The 23,843-nt window shown below is 37.7% G+C and overlaps 1 protein-coding gene across 6 annotated transcripts in view; it reads left to right on the plus strand.

Moving 5' to 3' along the window:
• The window catches only part of PRKCD (protein kinase C delta), a 66,696-nt gene that overhangs the window by 12,726 nt on the left and 30,127 nt on the right, over positions 1–23,843 (plus strand). For 4 of the 6 annotated variants that reach the window (XM_075096367.1, XM_075096369.1, XM_075096370.1 and 1 more), the window contains exon 2: positions 18,765–18,845. The exons of the other annotated variants lie outside the window; for them this stretch is intronic. The gene's annotated coding sequence lies outside the window, so the exon portion shown is untranslated. The remainder of the gene's footprint in view (positions 1–18,764; positions 18,846–23,843) is intronic. 6 annotated transcript variants of the gene reach the window in all.

Raw genomic sequence — 23,843 nt, forward strand, 5'->3', positions numbered from 1 at the left:
GTTATCAGTGAGCAGAACCCTTTCCTGTTGGAGAAGGAACATGGTAACAGGGAAGGCAGAAACCATGGGGAGCCCGTTGCATGTTCAGTGTAGCCGCAAGTTGAAGTCGCAAGTTGTCTCAGCCTCTGAGTCTTGATATGCAATGCAATGACTTCAGCTGTTGCAGCGTTTTTTCTTAAACTTTTCTCAATATTCCCATGCTATATAGAATTAGAACTCTGGTAATTTGCATTCAAGTTGTGTTGGATAGCTGGAGGTGGAGGGGGTTGGCTAAAGAACCTTTGCACCATGGGTCCAGTAGTTGCATCTCCCCACAAACTCAAACAGTACAATTGCTTTTTTTCTTTGCAAACATATAGTACCATATGGCATCAGATACCTATGACATTCATAAATAACCTGTGGTGGCAATGTTTGTTCTTAGAGCTGAGTGATAATAATAGCTACAAGTAAAATGTCCCTAGTGAGCAGCATATTAAGAGGGAGAAAGCTGCTTGCTTCTGTTCCTTTAATGTGGATCCTGGAATCCAGAGGCTGGTTGGCTCTGACCATGTATTATACATTTGATAAATGTATTTCTAAGCTGATTCCCACATAATTTATGTGTTGAAGTTGTCTAAGTTCTGAATTTGCCTTTTGGAGGACAACACATACTCTGGGCAGGCTCTGAGTTTTCAGGTGCTGCTAAATCCTTTTTAAAAAAAAAAAGTAACTTTGACTTTCAAACAGTTTTTAAGATGTTTGGTTGTGTGTTCAAACTGTGCAAATCAAAACATTGCATTCTTTATTGGTCAGTAGAAAGGGGCAAACCAGTAGCGGTGATGTGGCCGGCATGTTACTTAAGGGATCTCAGAGCAGCGTAAGGGGCTTGCAGTTGCACTGATGAGAGGTGTCAAGGGGCCTGAGAAGGGATCGCAGATGAACTTTATGTTGTTAGTTACATCCAGTGCTAACAGTGCTGGAAGTAATGCAGCAGGGAAAGCAAAATGCTGTTTTACTTCACAGCTGCACCAAAAGCCAGAAACCTCTGTACTTCACTCTGCCTAGAGCCTTCGCCTATTGCAAAGGCAACCAAGTTTATCTGTTGCTGTTAGACTTTGGTTTGTCTGCACATATTCAAATACTGTACAGCCCATCATATCAGGAAGGAATTAGATAGTGACTCGAGTTACTTGGGCTCACCAGACTTTGAACAGTATATGTGTAAAACCAGATTGAAAGCAGTTAAACCAGTTTTTCTGTTGCAGTAGATGTGCTCGTGAAGTTCTCAGTATGGTCATAATTTAGCTGGCATAGTAGCACTATCATTGATGTAGAAATAAGTAAACTCTCACATGCATCCCGCAAGCTTGTGTTTCAAGAATGAAATTTCCCTGACTTTAGCCAGACATCCCATTTGATTTAAATGTTAATGAAAGCAATCATTTTTTCCTGATGCTACAATTGGTTTAGCCAGCACCATTACACCTAAGGGATGTGTCCCTGTCTGCCCCCAAAGAAAGCCCTGAAAAAAACCCACTTTGTTGTTAAAGTCTGAAAATAGCAAAACATAATTTTGATATTGCTTTCAGCAAGAGAGTAATTAATTTGAGACCTCAAATTCTGTACCTTAAAACACATTTTCACATGACATATTCTGGTGACATGGGTCTTAATAAAGCATATTTCGCAGAATTGTTTCAAACTCATCTTTCACTTTTTCACTTTGTATTCTTGTGCTCCACTTTATTATCCTATGCCTTTTATTTCTGTGCTTTGCTGAAAAGTCAGCTGCAGTTCAATACTTTTGTCTTTGAAAGACATTTTATACAAAGGTGTGCAGTGAAACCTTTTAAATCATGAAACTCCAAAAAGCTTTGTTTTTCTGTTGCCCACCTTACTCTCTTCCTTGACCTTTGGTTTCTGCGATACATAGGATACACAAGTAGCGAACAGTCAAAAACTGCTTTTAAGAAACTTTACGGGGTTACTTTGATTCTCTCTCGTATTTTATTCCTTCCAGAGACTGATGGCAGTTCACTTGTGCTCTTAGGAAAAGTAACATTTCCACAGAGTCCAATGGTAATACTAGCAGCAAGCAGTATACTGCAGTTTACTCCAGAGAAAAAAATGGTAACATGTATTCTGCCCAAAATTAAGTCTCTCACCCATTCTGAAGGAATGGGAGTGTTTGGGGCTTTTTTTTAACCACATTTTTTGTTCTGAACAAAATCCATTGTGCTACTGTCAAGTCCTCTGCAATTTGCAAACAGATGTTTCCATGACCTGTCACACTAATTAGCTTGCTTGCCTGAATCTTGTCAAAGGAGCAACTTAAAAGATTTTTTTTTTTTTAATTGCTGAAGTTTTGTATTGACCTTCCCAATGGGTGTTTGTTCATTAGCTAGCAATATAGAAGGTAGTACAGTGAGACAGTGAGCTGACATTCAGAAGTTGCTTATAGCTGGAGGTTTTTCCCTTTCAAAATGCATTGTAAATCCCACAGAGCTGTGGATACTCAGTGTAAAATTCAGAGCAACTGTACTGTGATCAAAAAATTCTGCAAGCGTGTACAGTTCTCTAAGTCTTTCACAGTTTATGCTTGTTTTATTTAGTGACATACTTTAAAAGAACTGGTATGACATTAGCACAAAGTGTAAGGGTATACAAATAAGTCATCTATTCCTATAAAACTCTGCTTTTGGAAATGTATTAGGGTATAGAAGTTTTTTGGTTCTTTCACAGCTGTTTTGTCCTTCTTATTTACATTCTCCTGTGAGTGAAAGGGTCTTTGTTACACTCTTTGGCTCTTCTTGCCATTGATATACAGGGCTGAGGTTTTCCTGTTCAGGGAAAAATTGGCTAGACGTATCATGCTTTTTCTCATAAAGCTCAGAGCAGAGTGTCGTCTTGGAAAATGTAACAGATTGGGTTTTATTCAGCTGGTATATTTTGGACCTTTACCATGCTCTCAATTCTCTGTCACTCACAGAAACATTCTAAAATGGCAACGTTTTAATCTTTTTTAGATTATAAAGCTTCTGTTATGGCTCCAGAGTTTGATGGCTGATGCTTTACTGTATGCTTTGATCTATAGTTTTTGGTTTTGTATTAGGTTTTTCTCCCCAGTGCCTGTGGAAACATTCAAAGTCCTGATTAGTCTCAGAGGCTAATATAACTTTTTATGGCATCAAATTGAAAAAGGTCTCTGTTAGATTAGTGCAAGCATACACATGCTTCACTTCACTTTGCAAAGCTGTATTTATTGCTGAATCCTATCTCTTCTCTATGAAGGCACAGCTTTAATAATTTTGCTTGCTGGCTCTTTGTGCTCGTGCTCAAGGAAAAGATTCCTGGTGATGCTTCATATGACACATAAGGGTTCTCCTTTTGTCTGCCCTCCAACTTGTGTTCTGTCATTCATATTCTAGTTATTGTCCGAGTTCAGGATATTTAGGTGCGATATAGCAGTTGCAAGGAGCTTGTGCCTCCTTGTCAAGAGCCACATGTGCTGTTTGAAATATGTGTTCTTGACTTAAGTGTGAGTGCTCAAGAGAATGAGGATCATGCAGTTCAGTTTGATTGCTGCTCCATTTACAATGTGGAAAGCTTGTCTCCTGAAGCTCTGCCCAGTTTATCTGGAAAAGCAGGAAAAGTTTTCAAGCTACGAGGCTCATTTAGATGGATTCTTCTCAGTTTTGCTCAGTTGTCAGCTATTATTTCCTGGCAGGTGCAAGTGCTGTGTCTACTCCCTGAAGGACTCGGTTACTGTGACTTAGATTTGCCATAGTCTTAAAATTTGTAGGCTATCTAAAAGAAAACTCGTATGTCTGAGAAGATACTACCGAATCAAAATCAGAAGAAGAGGTAAACAGTGAATCTGAAAAATATTTATTTTGTTCTTTATTATTTGAGTTAAATAGAGTTAATAGAGTTTAACTCTATTAAGTTAAATTTTTGTGGTTAGGCTGTACTAGAAACAGTAGGAAGCATAGATTGTTGTGCTGGGCTTCCTGAGAAAGACAAACCTGGTGACTTGTTGGGTCACATTATTCATCTACTACCTTGTGTATTCAAGGAAAAACCCCAGATACTCTTCTGATGATGTGACTGTTTTTGTCTTGCCTAAGTGTAGTTAATAAGACCCATAGCCAAGAGTTTTAGAAGACAATTAAAGCCTTGCCAAGTATGAAAGACAGGTATGACAGGTGAGTACTCTTGGCAGACAATTTCATTTATTATGCAGCTATTTGAAGTGGCAAGCTGCCAGATTTCCACTTACAAAGGAAGATAATTGCCTAACAAGGTCACTGGGAACACGGAATACAGTGGGATAGGATTTATGTCCTTTTGTCGTTTGGTAGAATAAGTTCTTTTATTTCATGACATGCTGGAAGGACCCACTAAGCTGAAATCATGCCAGTTCCAGATGCTGTGCGTGTATCATGTCTCTCATTGCCCGCCAGAAAAATGAGTTTATGAAATGTTGGAGCGTGCCCAAATGAAGATTAATATGCAACCTACAACTGGGTCAGTCTGTAGTTATGTGGTAGCATCCTTAAATGTGTAAAGGCTGGAGGAAGGTGGGAGTTTTTTGTTCTTTTTGTCCTTTAGTTCTGTGGGAACTATTTTTTTTGTTGTTCATTTGCTTAAACTGCTCTGAAGATAGTGTCAGTAATTTTTCCGTACTTTGTATTGTGTTTGTGATTAGAGTAACTCACGCTTTTCCAGAGAATTTTCACAGTGTCGTTGAGAGATGGAATTATCCTCGTTTTAAAGGAGGGAAATTCTTAAAGGAAAAGTAGAAGATTCTCATCTATGTAAGATGCTAATCTCATCTTTTGTTTTTAACTATACCTGTTTCTCCAGAGTACATTCCAGGTGATTTCTAGCCATATCCTAATAAAGAGCTGAAATTTTTTGGATGAAACTTTAAAACCACCTCTGTCCCTTTGAGGCAGAAAACCTGCCAAGTCTGTGGAACTTCAATGTGGTGATTAAAATTAGACAGTTGCAAGTAACTGCAAACACGTCTGCTAATAAGAGATGTTAAGCAACTTCAGTGGAGTTTTCTAAGCAGACATGCCTGTAATGCATGTCAGAGGCTATTGCTATTTTGAATTAATCATTCGGGTAACAGAGGTCATAACTTAATTTGTAATTGTATACATAAGTACGCAGAGCATGGGAACTACCTACTAACTGCTTCTGCATTCTAATATCTCTTTAGTGTCTCATCATTCAAAAATGTATTTTCAAAGGAAGAGGAGCGATCTGAAAGTAGTACATGCTTATGTAGGTTAAACTGCATGTATTCAGATGGATCTTTACCTTTTGATGCCACAATGAAATATATTTATGATATTCAAATAATGCATGTGGAATAGACACGATCAAGTGTCAGTCAGCTTCCAGAAAAGTTGCCCAGTGTTTTCTCAGAAGGCACCATTCTTCAGCTTCTTGGCAAAAGAGGGACTGCTGTTTGGAAATGAGCCAATGATCTATCTAATGAAATTCTGCAGCTCAAATAGTGATCAGCACTCAGTAGAAGATTAAAAAATACTCTAAATATCTGGTTTGCTGCTTTTATTTTTTTGTTCCTTCTGAAACAAAAAGCTGATGGCTGGCCTCACGAAAAGATGGGGGGGAAAGGCCTGGACTAATGGCTTGAAATGGAGAATTTATGGAAGAAGAAGATCAGCTGAAAGACCTGCTGCTGAAGTTAGCTTGTCCGTGCAGAATTATTTCATGAGAAACAGACTACAAATGTAATGAGAATGCCTGTGGCTCTGTTCATGATAATCCTGACATCCTGAACAAAATCTTCAGTGTTACTGAGTTCTATTCTAACCATTTTTTGCCCCAGAAATATGTTTTCATTGGCATAGCATTGTAAGACATCAGAATGCTGGCCTCTGAAAAATCTAAACTTGCCCTTGCCTCAGCAAATGGCAGGCTCCTCCATGGGACTACTGTGAACCTTTGAATGAAGTTGACATCTTATGGTCCAAACAGTTACACATAAGCTATTTGTTCCCTTATATTGTGGAGTGCTCAATTCCCAAGTCGTATCAAGACTAGTTTTTTTCCAGACTGCTTAATTCCTAGGTCTTCAAGCAAGGCATTATCAGGTAAAAATTTTCTGTATCGTATCAGTCCACTCATGGTGTTGTTACTTCTTGTTCTTTACTTTTCTTTTTTTAGTAAATTGCATGTTCCTGTGTACTTTCATAGCTTGCTTCAGCAGGAATATGTATGCTATGCCAAAAGGAGTGGTTTAAACCACTCCAGAAGTGATAGGACCTAACTGAGGTATGATGAGAGGACAATAATTCTTCTAAATATACTTAATTAGGGCTTGTCACTTAAAGATATGAAGACTAAAATCCCTGGTAATCCAGAACTTGATATCAACAGTCTGCTAGTTTGCTGGAGGTAGAAAAAACTTATGTACTGTGTATATCCCAAAATCCAGGCCATCAACGTCTGTCCCCTGGATGAGTAAGACATAGGTGAAAGCTACCAACAGAAGTAATATTTTTAAGTTCTTCTCCATCTTTCTCTCCCACCTTTTTTTTTTGTTTTGTTTTCTCTCCTTCGCTAGATACAGTTGTCATGCAGCTTTCTAAACTGTCATAACATTTTTGGCTTTCAAATGTGTTTGAGACATTTGTTACTCATCTACATCTCTCCTCTTTGCTCTGTGGGTTGGCTGTTACTGACTTCCCTCTGCACACTGTGTGGTCCAAAACATTTATGTCACCTATTAGCTACCAATGAGGAAAAAACCTGGAGTTCTTAAGGAGCTCTGGTTATGTCTATTAGGTGATCTTAAGTATATGCAGTTTTGCACTGCATATACTGTTGGCTCTCAATGTAATATTTGAGCATTTCTCTCCTGTTAGATGCTTAAACATTATTTATGGTGTGTTTGTAAACTTACAGGCAGAGTGTCTGGGAATGTTTGGTGCGTTCCCATAGAGCTGAACAGTATTTTGACAGCTGGTTAATGCCACAAAGCCTACAGTGGCCTCTCTAGCTGCGATTTTTCCACCAGTTAGATGAATTTTTGGTAGTTGTTATGCAGACATGGCTGCAATTCACAATCTGGATTTTAAAATATAGGCTCTTCCATGTAACTGTTGTTTGTGGGATTGGTTCAGCCCAGGTAATTTTGCTTTCGTCTCTAAATTTGAGCCATAAATTCGGATCTTTGTTCCAAGTTGAGCTGAGAGTAGATGTAACAAATTCTATTTTTAATATTACAGTTTGTTTCACCAGACTTCATGATTAAATCACTTTGGCAAGTATATACATCTTGATTATTAGAGCAAACTAGTGAACAGAGAAGTTAAAGGGTTTCTCAAGGTCATGGCACATTCAAGATCAAACTGAAAGCAAAACAGTACAGTGTAGCTTGGGACCTTGTCTACTTTTATGGACACTAATCCCCCTCCCTGTAGTCACAGAAGTCACTGATTGCTATGTAATCTAATCTCTCTTCTTGTTTATTTTTGGATGTGAAAATGAGGTTTCAGTTATTGTTTGTAGTGAGTCCAACAAATGTTGAAACCTGAAAGAATGTTACTCTTCATCTGTTTCCTATTTGAGAGATGCCTGCTGAAATTAAGGTGAGCTAGACATTTGTACCGGGATGAAAAATTAAGAACCTTAGCTGTTGTGTTCCTCAAGGTAAAGGATTTGGATAAGCTATTGTGAAACTTCTACCAAAATAATTCCTCTCTTGTGAGTAAGGAAATGGATAAAAGAAATGAGCATGTTTTAAGCCTGGTCTTGCCATTTGTCTGTTCTGAATAAAGACTGTCTTCAGGTACCTTCTAGCCAGGTAGTTGAGTAGAGGACATAAACTCTTGCTAAAATGTACTTTGCTAATGCTGATTAATATACCAGGAAGAAAATATCATAAAATAAATTTATCTTTCTATTTTAAGTTCTCTTCTTCCACTTTCCTGGGTATTTCCATATTCCATCAGTCCTTATATTTGGCTTGTTTTACTTAGTGTTATTTATTGTGAAGGTATTGGTAGGGGAAGCTTGGGGTTTTGTGGAGTCACAATTTTGTAGGATAAATAGGTTTTTCTTAACACTGTAGCGTATAAACTGAGGACTTGTCAGTTAAGGTACTATTAACATCTACATCAAGCCTGGCCTCTAATCTTGGCATCCAAAACTAACGTGGTTATGTTCATCTGCCTTTCAGCTCTTCAACAGATTGTCCTTTTGATCGGTTCTGACATCCAGCCACCCACCAAGACCATATACAGCTCCTTACCGTTGCTCTAGGCTTCACAGGACATTGTTCATGATCTTTCTTAGGAAACATTCGGAGCCACAGTAGTTCTGAACTAGATTATTACAAAGTGTTTTTCATGGATTTGCATTTAAAATCTATGAAAGAATATGAAGTGGACCTAGTATGCGTATTTGGTATGATACCATACTAAAAATAATATTACAGAAATTTGTGCTGTATTTTGCTGGCTGCTATAGAGTTTTAAATAATTCTTAGAGTATGGAATTGATATACTGAGCTCTAAATAGCTGAAATAGCTCTTGACTTAGTAGGAAGAGGTTTTACTTTTGCCATAATGATAAAATCACTTTTGGTTTTCAGTCCATTTGGAACAAACTTGTTGCAGGGTCCTTGAAAGGAACAGCTTTTGAAGGAAACATGTCTATTATTCTTGATTATAATTTTATAAATACATATCTCAAAGGTGAGTAGACAGTCTACAAACTGCTTGAAATGCCCCATGGGTATTAAGTTTGCTGATTTTGTTTCAGATCTGAAAAGAGCTTTGAAAGAGGACTTTGGAACTTTTAATAGGTTATCTGCCATTACAAATACTTATCCCTGCAATTCTGAGCGATATACTTACTCAGCACTCTTGGCTCTTGGTTTATGAGTAAGTGAGGAAGTTGGGAGTTGCCACAAGAATGACTCATATTGAGGAGGAATCATAATAGTGTTCCCCCATCTGATCACGGAAGCAGATTAATTAACCTGTGTGCATAATGCATCTTCCAAAAATTATGGAAAGACTTCTTGAAGGAGACAGGATGAAAAATTCTGAATATAAGTTCAGTAACACATTGCTTCAAAAGCAGATAGAATTGCTCTTAGGAACCTGTAACGGGCCATTCTGACACCTTGCTGAATATAATATTGACTCTTCCTGTTGATTGTTTTTGAAATAAATAGTAAAACTCTGGCTTTTAAGACTTTAGAGTATAATCCTTAGAAATTATGACATCTTGCTACTAGTGGACAAGGCTTTCTCTAGCCACCTGGTCAGCTTCATTTTCTGATGCTGATAGTAATCAGGAGTGGACGTATGGAGGTTAGCAATAAATGGTCACAAGCCTGAACCTGGTTCTTTTGACTCTCTCATGCCAAGATCATAAATGTAGTACTGTGTTCCACTGAGCTTTAAGTCTGTACAAGTATCTGAAATAACGATTTCTTTGTGTAGCTGTTGTAACTTCATCAGTTCTTAAAATTCTTTGCTAGAAGAATTTTAACTGTATCTTTTAACCTTGCTGCTGCGAATTGCATAGAGAATCTCACAATTTTCTGTTCAGAGAGCAGAAATTAATGTTTCCATTGTACAGCATACTGAAGGTTCATTTTGAATTAACCAAGAGCCCAAAAATATTTACTGACAAGAAAAAACAATCTAAACAGTGTTTTCTCTTCTGTAGACAGTTTTATTGTACTTGCTTATCCTACATTTCAACATGGTGTTGGAAGTTATAAACAGTGACTGTGGAAACAGCTGTCTTAGCACTGTTCAAGTTTCCAAAGCTGCTTTTGTGTACTGTAACAATAGGAGATTAATGCATAAAATGCTTTTACTTTAAGTTTTTGTTCAAAGACTTAAAGTAAAACTCCAGAACTTCTCAGACCTACTTTCAAGGTAGGTGAAGAATCTATTTCTTGGCCAGTACCTAAACTATGCATAATTTCCCCAGACAGTACTAAATACTTGGTGTTTTTTACTTGTTGTATCTGAGTCTTTCAGAGGTGACAACCTTGGGAAATTTTAACAAAGTCTGGAATAACTAGGGATTTAAACTCTTTTAACTCATAATGCTCCAATTTATACAAGTCTACTAATGTTTACCTACACTGCACTGGGCCTTTTAGTCAATGTTAAGCGTTTTGAGAAAGGTCAATATACAAATCCAGTGTGCTGTGTGATTAATACAGTGCATTAATGTGGGCTGACAAGAATATGATTAGCATTTTTTTTTTTAAAGAAACTATTTTCAATTTCTCTTAATTTGATTACGGTAGTTGGGCACTCTGTATCTCTCTATCTTTGATTGTAAATGAATGCTATTGCTAGAAAAATGTGTTAAGATTATTTGTGATGACAAGAAAGAATCTATATTCACCATTTTTTCCTACTTCTTCCTTGAGAAGCATTGTTTTATTTTCTAAGTATCCTTTTGTCCTATAAAGAATGGTAGGGCAGATGGAGGCTTTGTTGTTCTAGAGGTTTCTGTGTGGTTTTTGTGGGTAATATCTGAAGTCAGCAATACAGGGTTTATTCTCCATTTTCCTTTTTCATTGTTCCTCTGGAAAAGGAAATGAAAGCAGCTTGAAGAGTCTGTATCATTTGCTTGAGATGTGTAATTTGTTATTACATGCAATTTTTTTTAAACCTGACTATAATCCATAATCCTAACAAAATAAGGGAAATGTTACTATAAAACTGCTGAGCAAATACTGCATGACACTCAGTACTTCCATCAGTAATATTGGAAACACTTTCCTCAGTTTCACTTACACAAGTAGATAGAGAAGTTCAGTTTTGTCTTTTGTCCAGGGAGCTGTTATACATATTTGTATATGTTTGGTAGTCAAGATTATATAATTTTTAAAATATATTCAATGAATATATGTTGAATATAATGATTGCTTTATGTAAAAATTTTTCTTGTAACTTTTTAAAACTGAAAAAACCCTAGACCTTCAGTGGAACAAAATGTTAGTGTAGGAAGGTAATTATGAAAATTATTCTTCTTCCTCAGGATATCTGATCTCGGGGTATATGACATATATTTGCATATCTTACCAATAACCAGTGTTTTTCAGTACACATCTCAGATGAGCAGAGGGTACCAACAGCTACAAGAGAATCATGTGAGGTTCTTTTCTCCCTTCACATTTCCTCAGATGAATTTTAAGTGCTGTTTTTTATAATTCTGACATTTTCTGACAAAAATAAGTTTCATAACTTTATTTTTAGAGATTGATTTAGTTTTAGAACAGTTAAGAAAACCCTAATGCTCTGATTGGAAAACTCCATCTTGGACAAGGAGATACCTTACAGGAGCATAAAAATTATAATTACAAGCCTACTTTTTAATTAAGGCTTTTCACAATACAAACAAAACATATTTTTCAATATAGCTGTGTTTCAGATCCAAGTAAATATGTATTTTTTTAATAGTCCCACAGAGACAGAATGGGGTTGTATACTAAAGGCTGGAAATGTAGCTGTCTGCAGCTCTTTCCCACAGCGTTGAAATTCACTGGGCCAAAGTTGATTTAACTTTTGTTTACTCAATACAGGGGACTCTCAAATTATCCATGATGTGGACTAACTTTTCCTAAGAAGTGGGTTACTGGCATCTACTTACCTCTTTTTAGTTGTGTGAATTACCTCTCAGTCTTGGTTACATTACATGTCTGTGGGTTCAGCAGTAATTGCTAACATAGAAAAAGCAGTATTGGAACAGGATTTATGTATTTAAAGTGCTGTAGCAAAAGCAAATATTCAGACCTGTGGGGAAAGGCCAGCATCCTGTGGCCTGTGGAGTGCTGAGTGCTGTAAACCATAAGGCAGAAAGGAGTCTTTTGGGTTAAGTTGTGGGGGGATGTGGCTTGTAAATAACAGGAGAGCTCCTTGCCAGCACCCTCTACTCACTGGTTTGAGCTGTGTTGATGTTCGAGACAGAGGATATGGCTACTGCTCTGTGGAAGTGAAAGGTATTTCAGATATACAAAACACTGGGGCAATTAAGCCGTGATTAAGCAAGCTGTATAGTAAACAGTATAAAAGAGGTGCTTGGCATTCAAGGAAGGAAAGAATCAAGGCAGTGTGGATAGAGCTAATACACAGAGGAAAGTTTTGTAGGCAGGACTGGGCAGACTATTAAGGGCAGATCTACTCAAACAAATTACACCATGTGGAAAGACAATTTCCCACTAGGCTGCCTGGGGACATGCAGTGTTTCCATGCTGAGAGTTAAGGGGATCTTCTCTAATTGCTAGTGGAAACATTTGCATTTGGAACTACTAGGAGCATTTTGGTTCCTGTGTGCTTTGCTCCTGTACTTGTAGTCTGTTACCTGCCCGTCCCTTTTAAAATTATGATTGCACTGTAAAGATTGGTAAGAGCGTTGTATGCATGGTGTATGCTATTGCCTGAGGAATATTGCGGTTTACAGCTGTTTGGGTTTCCTCATGAGTTCTTCCATGCCAGTAGCAGCCATACACCATCCTTTTTAACTATGACATGATACAGGAGGTGCTATTTAGTGATAGCAGTTTGTGGTTTTCTATCAAAAGATTGCTATAAAAATTATCAAAAAGAAGGACTTTCATGGCAAAAGAAATATGTACAGCAAAAAGTCAGAAATAATTGGAAGGTGCAGGGAAAGTAACCAAGAGTAACTCATTTATCCATTTAGTGCTGGAGGAAATGATAGGCCATAATGAGGCGGGAAAGCTTGTTTGTAGGAAAATCATTGAATATTCAGTTGCTTCTGTGGTCTAAATGGACATGAGAGCACAACTGTAATTAAAGAGTGTGTGTTCAGTTACCTTTTTGGGTAATCTAGAGGTACCCTTGCAAGTCAGTTTCATAGGTCTTTTGTTCCTGAAAGTATTTTTTTAGACAAGTAATGAAGTTTGTGTCTTTTATCAGTATGTTCATTAGTGCAGTGGCCCAATAAAGTAACAAAACAGATGCTGACTTGCAGTGGTGTTATGTGAAGTTCTTGGGTAGTATTTTGTATTTCTGCGTGTGTGTAGTGTTTTGCATATGCAAGCCAAACATGTAATTTTAAAACAAATCTCCAGTTTTTAGCAGGATGAGCACTGGAGCGGAAGCTGGAAAAAGACATGACAGTCAATGCGCATCTAATAATTTGATCTGCACTCATCATCCAGAAATGTGGTTCTTTCAAGTAGTAGGTATAGCATTTCTGGAAGGTAGCAGTGGGTGTTCTTGAAAACGCCCAGTCTACAGGACTTCTTACTCTCTCAATACCCAAAAAGGTTGAGCATGTCCTGCCATGGTTATCTCTACAAATAAGATTCTGGCTCATCTAAAGCTCCAGGGATTTTTGTTTAGCTTTTTTTTTGTTCTTGTTTACTGTGTTGTGTCCCAGACATGTCAATGCTTAAAGGTTTTCTTCCCCAGTAAGGGTACTAAAATTACACGGTTTTATTCACTTAGTGGAAAATCACTTAATACGGCTATTAGCAGACACATATAGTAATCAGGTAATGACAGCATCCACGTCATCACAGTGTGGAGCTTATATGTTTAAACCACAAAATTCCGGAAAAGGTAAAAAAAATAAAGGTTTGTTGTTAACTTTATCTGGAGCATTAAAAAGGAAGGAATTAAAAATCGTATTATAGTACATCTCACCCTGAGTTTACATTACAACCTGCACTGTAAACTCTGTGCTACCTTTAAATAACCCAAATCTCTCTTAAGATCCCTTTATGTTTTAATTCAGCTTGCTGTTAATGAGCTGTGTCTGTTTCTCCTTTATTTTTGGGAATGCCAGGTCTACTGTGGAACTTCTAAATGTTCATTTCCTCTAGAAAGTGATTCAGAGGGGAGGGGACAATTAAAAATTATTTGTGGTTCAATTTTCTTACCTGTTTTTGGAAATTAAAGGCTGAATTTTGAAATTACAGCAGGAGCAAATGCTTTTAATTAAAAATAAATATCAGTTACATTTGCGTCTTGCCAGTTTCTCCTTATCGATCCCTGTGGCCATTCATTGTTTAGCATCATCCTACACATCCATCAGTGTCACTCAGTTGTTCTTATTTCATCTCTTCATTGCAAAAGTGAAAGATGCTTTCACAGGTAGTGATGCATGTATCTGTGTATGGCCTCACTGTTTGTTTTCAATTATTAAACCGTAGAGAAAGTCTTGATTAAGTTGACTTTTATTGGTTATTTATATTTCATTTGTGGTTTTTGGCCTTCACAATCTAGGTAATGATTAAAAAAGAAAAAAGAAAAAACCCAACAAAAACCCACAGGAAAAAATGATTCCTGCCTACCCAGAGCAGCCTTTGAGTACCAGGAAATAGCAAGGAGGAGGGAGCATCGTGCTCAGCAAGGCAGATTAGGCCCATCTTGCTGTCTAATGTGTGAGTGAAGTAACAAGTATGTTTGTGGACCTCAGGGATAAAATGGCTTCTCAAAAACACAAACAAAACAACCCTAGTAGTGTCAGATGCAGTCAGGAGGGAGGACTGGATCTATTCCTACAACTTAATGAGCAAAATTTTTAGTTCACAAATCTTGTGTGCTTTTACTGTAAAAGCCTTTATCAAAACCATGCATCCATGAACTGAATTGTATTTCCCCTGATGAGGTTATCTGACCAGCAGATTTCAAGTGTGTATGAATGATGATACAGTTCTCTCAGCTAATGAATATTGTAGCTTTCCAGATACTTGGAGGATTAGGTCATTGTGCTGGCAGTAGTATAAATTTCTGGCTTGGAAGCTTGTGCTCTGCGAGAGGCACTTATACTGCATAATCTGCTGATGTTTTCAAAAGTGCAAAGTAAAAATGTTCTCTAACTGGAATGTTTTAGAAGGCATTTTTTGTATTTCTGTTGAATGCCCAGTTTCTCTATTTCCATTTTTTGCAGCTTCATTGTTCATATAGGTACATTAACACAGTACATCTGAAATGAGACAAATTTCCAATTTCCTTTTTTCTTCATAAACTGTAATTGACATACTGTCTTTATGTTATTTGGCTGTTTCAGTGTTAAGGGGAAAGAGCTTTTCCTCTTCGGTGGAAAGTAAAAAACAAACAAACCCTCCCTGGAAAAACCTCCAGTTTTTTGAAGAGAAAGGCGATGTATATTGGGTTGTAAAAGTTTATCTGAAGTGTTGTCATGTTGTTTTCTGTTTGATTTGAGAATATGCTGTTGACATTTTGTGTTACTCTCTCTGCGAAATATATAAATTTCCAGGAAACCTATAATCACGCAGAAAATAAGAAGCTTTGTGTGCATAATTATATATCAGAGAAAAATCTCAAATGTTATATTGAATCCTACATCAAAATACTCAGCAAGAGTGAGGATGGTGTTGAAGGATGGGCTAGGTCCGTTACTCCTCCGTTAAAGGATGCTAATGGAGTATGTCTGAATGTGGATCCCTGCCCTCTTGGTTATGGTGATACCTAAACAGATACTGTACAAAATATTGGGTTTTCTTTGGCTATTTTCCTTCGGTTTGGTACTTCTGAAAGCTGTATCAGCAGCTCAGCTCTCCCAGTGTGCTGGCTGTTACAAAGATATCTACGAACCCTCCTGCAGAATGACATGTTTCCTTTGGAGAACTTGTATTCATGTGATACACTTGATGTACAGTTTTGCAATTTAGTGTGCTGACTAAATACTGGCAAATTCCTTGAATGTTTTTGAGGAAGTGGGAGCTGAGAGCTAGTCAGGGGCTCAGGCTCACAGAAGACATCCAGGGCTCTGTTTAGTGCTACGGAGCCAGAAGTGGTGTATAGCTTGGCTCCAAGGTGGGGAGGAAGAGGGATAGCTTCATCCCTTTCACCTGATAGGTGTTTTTCCTCACACATGGAGGGGATTGTCTTATTTAATTGCTGGGAAAAAAACCCTCTACTTACTCCCCATGTTAAAAAAAACAAACAAACAAACAAACAGCAAAACAAACAAAAAACCACACACCACAACAAAACCACAGCTAGCTAGCCAGCCTTGTTGTATTAATTATTCCATGTTGTTACAGTTGCAACTTACCAACTATATTAGCTTGCACTATCAGAAACAATGAACAAAGGCTTTGGGCTTCAGGCAGTGTTTCTCTTGCATGTTTTTAATGTCTGATGTTTGGGTTTGAAGTTAATGAAGAGGATTCATTTGCACTTTTGTTTTAGACTTGATTTTGGTAATTGTGAAAAACAGTGTGCCTACAGTGCTTTAATCTACTGTTTAGTATTGTGCATTCACAGAGGAAGGAGAACTTGGGAGTTAAAAAAAAAAAGTATTTAGATGGCTATTTCTTATGCACTTTGAAAGAACAAGCAGCTGACAGTGTTTCCCGTCTCCCCAAGAAGTAGTAGTTGTGGATTATCGAAAAAGCCAATATTTTTGCTCCAAATGTTCTTTTTCCTTTTCCAAAAAAGGACATTCAGTGTAAAATGCTTTTTTTTATCTTGCAGCATATGCTGTGTAACCGCCTGTCCTGCTGTCTATTTAAGAATCCAAAATTTCCTCAACTTACTGACCTTTTGTGTAAAACCCAGATGTGTCTTCCTTGAAACCACTTTCAGTGGAACAGTCAACTCTTGTTACTGAGCTAATCCTATAGTATCATATGATCAAATAAATTGGGCTGCATATCTTCCAAAAAATCCATAAAATCAGTTCTGCTTTAGTTCTTGCTTGCCTGCTATCTGCATTCCTCTCAGGCTTCTCAGGAGTTTGCACTGCCAAAATTGAAAGAGTTGGCCTGTTCAGAAAAAGGTTTCTGGTGCTCATATTTTGACAAGTTTCTCATAATAATGATAGGGAAAGCATCAGTAATTTTCTTTGCCCTTGGGTGTGTTGGGGAAGTATCAATAACTTATATGGCAGCTGTAAATTCAGGCAGTTTTGGGACTGCTCTGCATACAAAAAAGGTGTGGAAACTCAGAATTATCTGTGCTTCTGGCCATGTTGGATGAAACCAAAGAACATCTCTTGATACATGGCCTGTCTTGATGAATTTTCTCCAGACTATTGCAACACAAACAGTGACAGATTTTATTATGTCATTGTTTCTGTTTCTAGCCTTGTCCTAACCCAACAAAAGCAGAAGTGTCTGAAAGAAAGTACTGGGGAGGAAAAGAAGGAAATGGTACCTGCACTTTTTCTGACCTAGGTTTGTAGGACTCTGTGAACCATTCTATGTGTACTATTTAGAGAAGAAAAAAAAAAAAAAGGCAAAGCAAACCCCAAAACTCATAGCATTTACATTAGAATTTAGTGTATAGAATTGTCATTTTGAAATTGTGGACCAGAAAAAAAATTTAACTTGGCAATTAATTTAACAGCAAGTAAATTGAATTGTGATGTTGCATTTCTTGTAATCTTTTATCATTTTTCATAGTCCTGTTGTGTAATTATTTAAAAAACATTTAATGAGTATACACTAGTTCAGAAATATTACTACTGAAATTGTAGGTGATTGGGATGTTTTAAAGATGCTCTTTTCCTGCTTGACTTCCTGAAGATAACTGCATTTTGTGAAATATTACCTAATGGATATATTTTGCTTTTATAAGGGTATAGTCCCACAGTTATAATTTTAAGGTTGTTTTTTTTAAATTTTGTTTGTAAAATCTTATCCATAAGATAGTTTATGAAAATAGTTGCTGAGAATCTTCATGTTTATACTTACATTCTTGGATTCCATAGACAGGTGAATCAAACTGATGATCAAAGGACTGGGAAACCTGCCATATGAGGATAGGCCGGGAGAACTGGGTTTGTTCAGCCTTGAGAAAAGGAAGCTCAGAGGGGATCTCATCACCGTGTACCAGTACTTAAGGGCAGCTACAAAGAAGATGGAGACTCCCTTTTTACAAGGAGTCACATGGAGAGGACAAGGGGGAATGGACACAAGTTGCTCTTGGGGAGATTCTGATTGGACACCAGAGGGAAATTTTTCACAGCGAGGACAGTCAACCATTGGAATAATCTCCCCAGGGAAGTGGTTGATTCAGCCACGTTGGACACCTTTAGGAGTCGTCTGGACAGGGTGCTGGGCCATCTTGTCTAGACTGTGCTCTTCCTAGAAAGGTTGGACTAGATGATCCCTGAGGTCCCTTCCAACCTGTGATTCTGTGAAATTAATAACTGGAGTAAATTGAACCACTCATAGGAGATAGTTGCACCTTAATGGCTAAACCTAAATAAAAGCAAGAGTTATCCTGATGCAGGTGCAGTACTTCTAGAGCATTCTCCTTTTCCTGCAGGGGCCGACATGCAATGTGTGAGTTTAGGCCTGGTCTTTTTGAGAACACTTTTCAAACCCTCTGTGGATTTTAAGCTTTCATAGAAGCACACCTGCAGATAACTTTTTTTTTTTTGCCATCTCTGGCAGCTGTGAGCATTCAGCATCATGAGGTATAGCAGTTTGGTGTTGGTTATAAGTATGTTTTTCAGGATTTAGATGGATAGCAGTAGTGCAATAGTCAGTAGTGCTTAGGGAAGTCCAGCTGATGAAGAATGTTGCCGTGTATCTTCATGACAAGGGTGATAACAGCAAATACAATAAGCTTCTTATAAAGTGACTATTTTCAGACTGACTTCTTCCTACAGAGCATCCAACAGAGGCCAGGGCTTGCAACAGAAACTGCTAAAATTCTCTGTAGGCTAATTGTAGGTGTGCAATGTGGTAGTGGTTAGCATCATCACTTTGGTTTAGTGAAATGTCCTACAGCATAGGTATTGTTTCTTGTCTCTTGCAGATGGGATTACTTTGATTGTCAGCTGAAAGAATACCTGTGAAGGGAGTTCTTCAAGAACCACAGCCAAGCTGTCTGCTTCAGGTGAGTTTTTTTGTAATGTAAGCATAAAGCAGCATACCTGAAAGAAAAAAACATAACATGCTCATTAATGGTGTGTACAGGTGAAGGATGCCAAATCACACTTCAAGCATCTCTACTTGCAGGCTTTCCTGTATTATTGCCATGAAAGTCGCATAGTCACCATTCTGGGCGTACACAAAGAGAAAGGAGCTCCTTGTTCATGTTCTTGAAACTGATGTGGGGTAATAAATTGGAGAATTGTTTGTTGCTGTCTTTCTTGAATGCCAGAACAGAGGACAGGAAACCCTTGTGTAAAAAAAAACATACCTGCAAATTAGAAATCTATATTTTTGCATCTTAAAAAAGAAAAAAGGTACTGCTGCATCTTTTCAGGGAGGAACACCAATTGGTCAGCTATGCATGGTGCTGGCTACTAGTGTTGGTGTTCTCAAAGTATTTGTGTGGCCTTGGAAGCAGGCTCAGCAAGGAGCTAAGCAGAAAGCAGTCATTTCCTGCCATCCAGAGCAATTCTGTGAGACAGCGTGGAAAAGCCATGACCTGCATGTACAGCTTTACGTCCATTTGCAAAATGTATTACAGACTACAAGGAAATTAGATGCTCAAATCAGAGGGGGTGTTTTCTCATTTGTATTTCTCTTGGGTATATAGTCCCATACCAGTGATGGAACAGTCTGTGTTCTGTTCGGGCCCATTAGTTTTTTTAGTCTCTTCAGTTGTCTGTTGTTGGTGTGTGTCAGCATTTCCTCCAGATGATCCACTGCTTTGATGTTACTTCCTGTAAGTGTAAAAGTCACAACCATGTCTCTTGTTTCTGGATTGTGCTAGAGGTGGCTTGCCCTCACTATTTATAACAAGGCAGAATTACAGCAACAAAGGAACCCTGACAAGTAACACCTTCAGTTGCAGTGTGAGTCACCAATAGCTGCTGTGCACTGTTGGAAGGGGAGAAACTACAGAATTTACACTTTGTCCCTTGTGTCTGTGTGGAGAAGATTTTTAATCTAATGTGAATTTTGTGCTAGCAAATCATGTGATAATTTTCCTTGGAGTATTTAAGATTTTAATTTATTGTGAAATTTTCTTTAGAACTGCACGTTACAAGAACATCCATGTGAAAACTGAATAAAACTAAGTATTTGTTCATCCAGCAGAAGTCGACATGAATGAGGTGAAGATGTGTTTTTCCCCATCTCGCTCCATGCGTGTTATATTTGATAGTAACATGGTTGATTATCTTTCTATATTAAATAGTCAAAAGCTATCAATTTTAAAGCTTCATGGAAATTACTCTGGATTTTGCAAAATCTATCCCAGATAGCACAGAATGTGGTTTTAGCTTACAACAGGGCAGATTAGGGTTCCTTAACAAGATGAACGTTGTGCTGGACAGCATCCAATGGTGTGCTCTGAATCAGTGTGGCCATAACCATGTACTTCATATGGAATAATGTTAGTAGAAGATTTTTCCCCTAGCTTTTTTTCAGATTGCACATGACACTGAAACTGTTTGAGGTATCGAACCTGTAATTTAGACTTGGAGTTGCATCTCAGATTTTTCCACCATTTAGTTCAGATAAAATCACACCCTTTGGGAAAACAGTTTGGCTTTAATACTTCATAGCAGCAATACAGATTGTATGGGTAGATTTTACAATATCCCTCAACTCATAGCTGGTGTTTTATAGCCATTTCAGTTCTTGACAGATACAGCTCTTAAAACTAGAGTCAACATGTGTTCTGTCACTTTTGAAATAATCGTGGAGGCTAGAGAGGGCCTCTTGTCTGAAAGGCAACAAGCTAAACATATGTATTGGTTTTGATATTTTTGCTTTTCAAATGTGACAAAACTTTAGAGGAGTATATTGAGGAGAGATTTGGAAAAACTGTTGAATTAAAATTAATCTCTTTCATTGAGTTTCACTGCCAAAAACAGTTTTAATGGGGTATGTTCTTGTTTACAGCAGTACAGCTGATAGTTGTCAACTATCTTACTGCAATATCTTAGCATAGACAAGAATTGGAAAATTTACCTGAGGAGCAAATCCAAACCCTCCTTTCTCACTGAATCTGCCTGCATGACAGTATAATCTATCATGTAGAGTGAGATTTTGCAATAAGCCACTTAAAATCTCTGCTTTTGTGAAAAAAAAAAGTAATGTTTAAGGCTAGAGAAATTTGGCAGGAACAGGTAGTCTGTTATGTGAAAATAAGCTGTTGAGATGATTTTTAAGTTGTTGCTAAACAGGAAAAGCAAGTTTCACAGTGACCTTGGGCTGAGTGCATTTGAACATCATCAGAAATACTGGGATATTAGTGTTTTCTCCTAACTGCTTGAATTGCTTGTGTGTAGCTTTTCTGAGTGAGCATTTGAGATTGCACTGAAGCCAAGTACAATGAAACTAAAACAAATAACCATGTGCAAAACCAAGAAGCAGAGCTGAAAATGTGGCATTCAAATTATTTGGCCCTCAGAAATTAGGAAGATTGTGGGATTGTTCAAAATGCATAGGCACTGTACCTGTTCCTATCGTATCTGTTAATTTGGAGTTAAATACGTAAATGTCAGCGCCTTGTATTCTGTTTCAGGACTAAGATTGGCTTGAGTCAGATGGTCTGAGTGAAATAACGCAATTGCTAGTTTAGCTTTGTCAGTGCTTTCCAATTTTTTGTTAGTGTAGTTCCAGACTTACTGGAAATTGTGACTTCTAGCTAGGCTGTCCCTTCCAGCCAGAATTATCCTGCAGTCCTGTGGTTCTGTCAAATAAACTTTCCAGTGGGAGCTACATGCTGACCTACCCAGTTTGTTTCTACCTGTGGCCTAATTGGGTCTTAAAGCTGTTTCCCCAGAGGTGAATGATGATTAAATCTGGTTTCTTTTACATGCATATTTTAGTGGTGACTATATGTGATCTGGTGTTGGCAAGTTATGTAGCTAGTCACTTGAGGGTACTTCCGAACATAGTGAGCGCAAGGTCTCTTGAGCAGCTAAAATGTGTTCCTCATTAAAACCCTTGATGAGCATTGTGTTTACATTGCATTTGTGAAGGTGAAGCATCGGATAGTATTGGTTAATTTTTACAAAAGCTGTCTGTTTTTCTTTCTTTGTGAGGTCATCTCAATCTCCAGTCTCATCAAACAGTGCTCCAGGCTGCAATAACCGGTGGATTAGTGGGGGAGGTTTGTTATTTTATTGCAAGTCTGGATGACCTTCTGTGTGAATGTGAATTATAATCATGGCTTTCAGTTCTTCAGTGGTATAAGCAATGTTGCCAAGTAATCCTAAACCTGCTTTCTAACTTTGTCCTACTTTACAGAAAAGAAAGTAGGGAAACAGTTAATAAAAACTAGCTCAATAAATGTTAGAGTCATAAACCTTTTCCATTTATTGAGAATGGTCTCCACATAGGGAGTTTGCGTGATGTGCAAATAATGATGTGAGGAGCTATATGCTGTCTTGCTGCAAAGACTCTGATTTCATAGTCTTTTATCTAAATGACTGTTCTGAGCCTTAAGAGATATAAGGGGAATGTTAATTGCTTCCCAGGTGAATGTCTTTACATTAAAAAAAAAAAAAGCAAGTATATGCAGGATTGCTTGAAATGTGCTTCCGAGTGCTGCTTGACTGAGCTGGTTAACAACCTACAGTCAAAAGGCAAGCTCAGCCCAGTTTCAATTGTTTATTTTTTTTCATCATCTCTTCCTGTTACCTGATTAACTGTTTTCTCCTAATCCCTCCTTCTCTGCATCCTTCATTCTCTGATAGTACCAGCATTCCATTGCTGTCAAATAGCTGGTTTCTCTTACCCTTTGAATTTTTCTTCACAAAACAATATTGACATACAAGCTACAGGGCTAACTACATTGCTGAAGATGCTGTGAATTGTAAACTGAAATCTGCTCGAAGTTTGGGAGCTATTAAGAATGAGGGAAGACTGTAGTGACATACCAGATTGCTGACTTAGAAATTACAGGTGTTTTGGATTCTTGTAATTCCTGACAGTTTAAACCAGTAGTGCTGGAGTCTTTTCTACCTCTCCCTCTTCCCTTTGCCTCATATGTGCAGGTATAGAGGCTCACAGTTTGAATCATTAGCTCTGTGATGCTTCCTGGGATTAGTGCACTGCCATCTGAAAGCAGTGCTTGAATAGAAGTCATGTGATATTATACTTGTTTCAGTTTGGTGGTGGTATTTGGAATGTACATTGTTTTCCACATTAAGTATGAAAAACAAAAAGCACACGTATCCAGTGAAATATCTAGGTTTCGGAAATTTCATTTATCTAACTGAGAAAGTAAGTGTGAACTCGTGTATGGACCAATTACTCAGGCTGTTAATGTAGCTCATGTGCTTATATGCAGTGCAATTACTTGATCATGCTTAAGGACACGTTACCCTTACTATGCATCTGGTAGTGGTTTTTGCTGCAGTCTCCAGAAATTGTATGTAGGTTCAGTAGTTTCTCAGATAATATTTAAAAATAGGTTAATCAAAAGTGTTCCTTTTATCATTTGATTGCCTACTCAGGTGCCTAGAATCCTTTCAGGGATTTTTTGAGGCTGTATAGCAATTAAAAAATGAAAATAATGTGTACCTAAAGAGCAACGAAATGGTTGTAGACTTTAGATGATTAATTTTATTCCTAGTTCCCCTTCCTTGCATTGTGAGAGATACTGGGAAAGGAACATGTGGAACAAACAAAAACTCTTCCTCCTCCCTTTTTTCCCCCAACCTGCTCTTCATTCCAGGTGTGAGGTAAAAATGTTTTAAAAAAAACAACAAACCCAAACGATCTGTCTATTAGTTTGTGAACTACTTATTTGATAAGAATGTTTATATATTTGTGTGTTGATGAATAGGGTCTCTGTTTTTAAATTAGCAAGGTCTAAGTCAAAGGTATAACTGCTACTTCTAACAGGATATGGTTAAAGGGATGTCTTAAACTCAGTCTTTGTATATATTACATTTTTTGTTTCGGTACACGCCAGTTTTACTTCAGG

This window comes from Phalacrocorax aristotelis, chromosome 6 (assembly GCF_949628215.1).
Source record: "Phalacrocorax aristotelis chromosome 6, bGulAri2.1, whole genome shotgun sequence".
NCBI classification, from domain to species: Eukaryota; Metazoa; Chordata; class Aves; order Suliformes; family Phalacrocoracidae; genus Phalacrocorax; species Phalacrocorax aristotelis.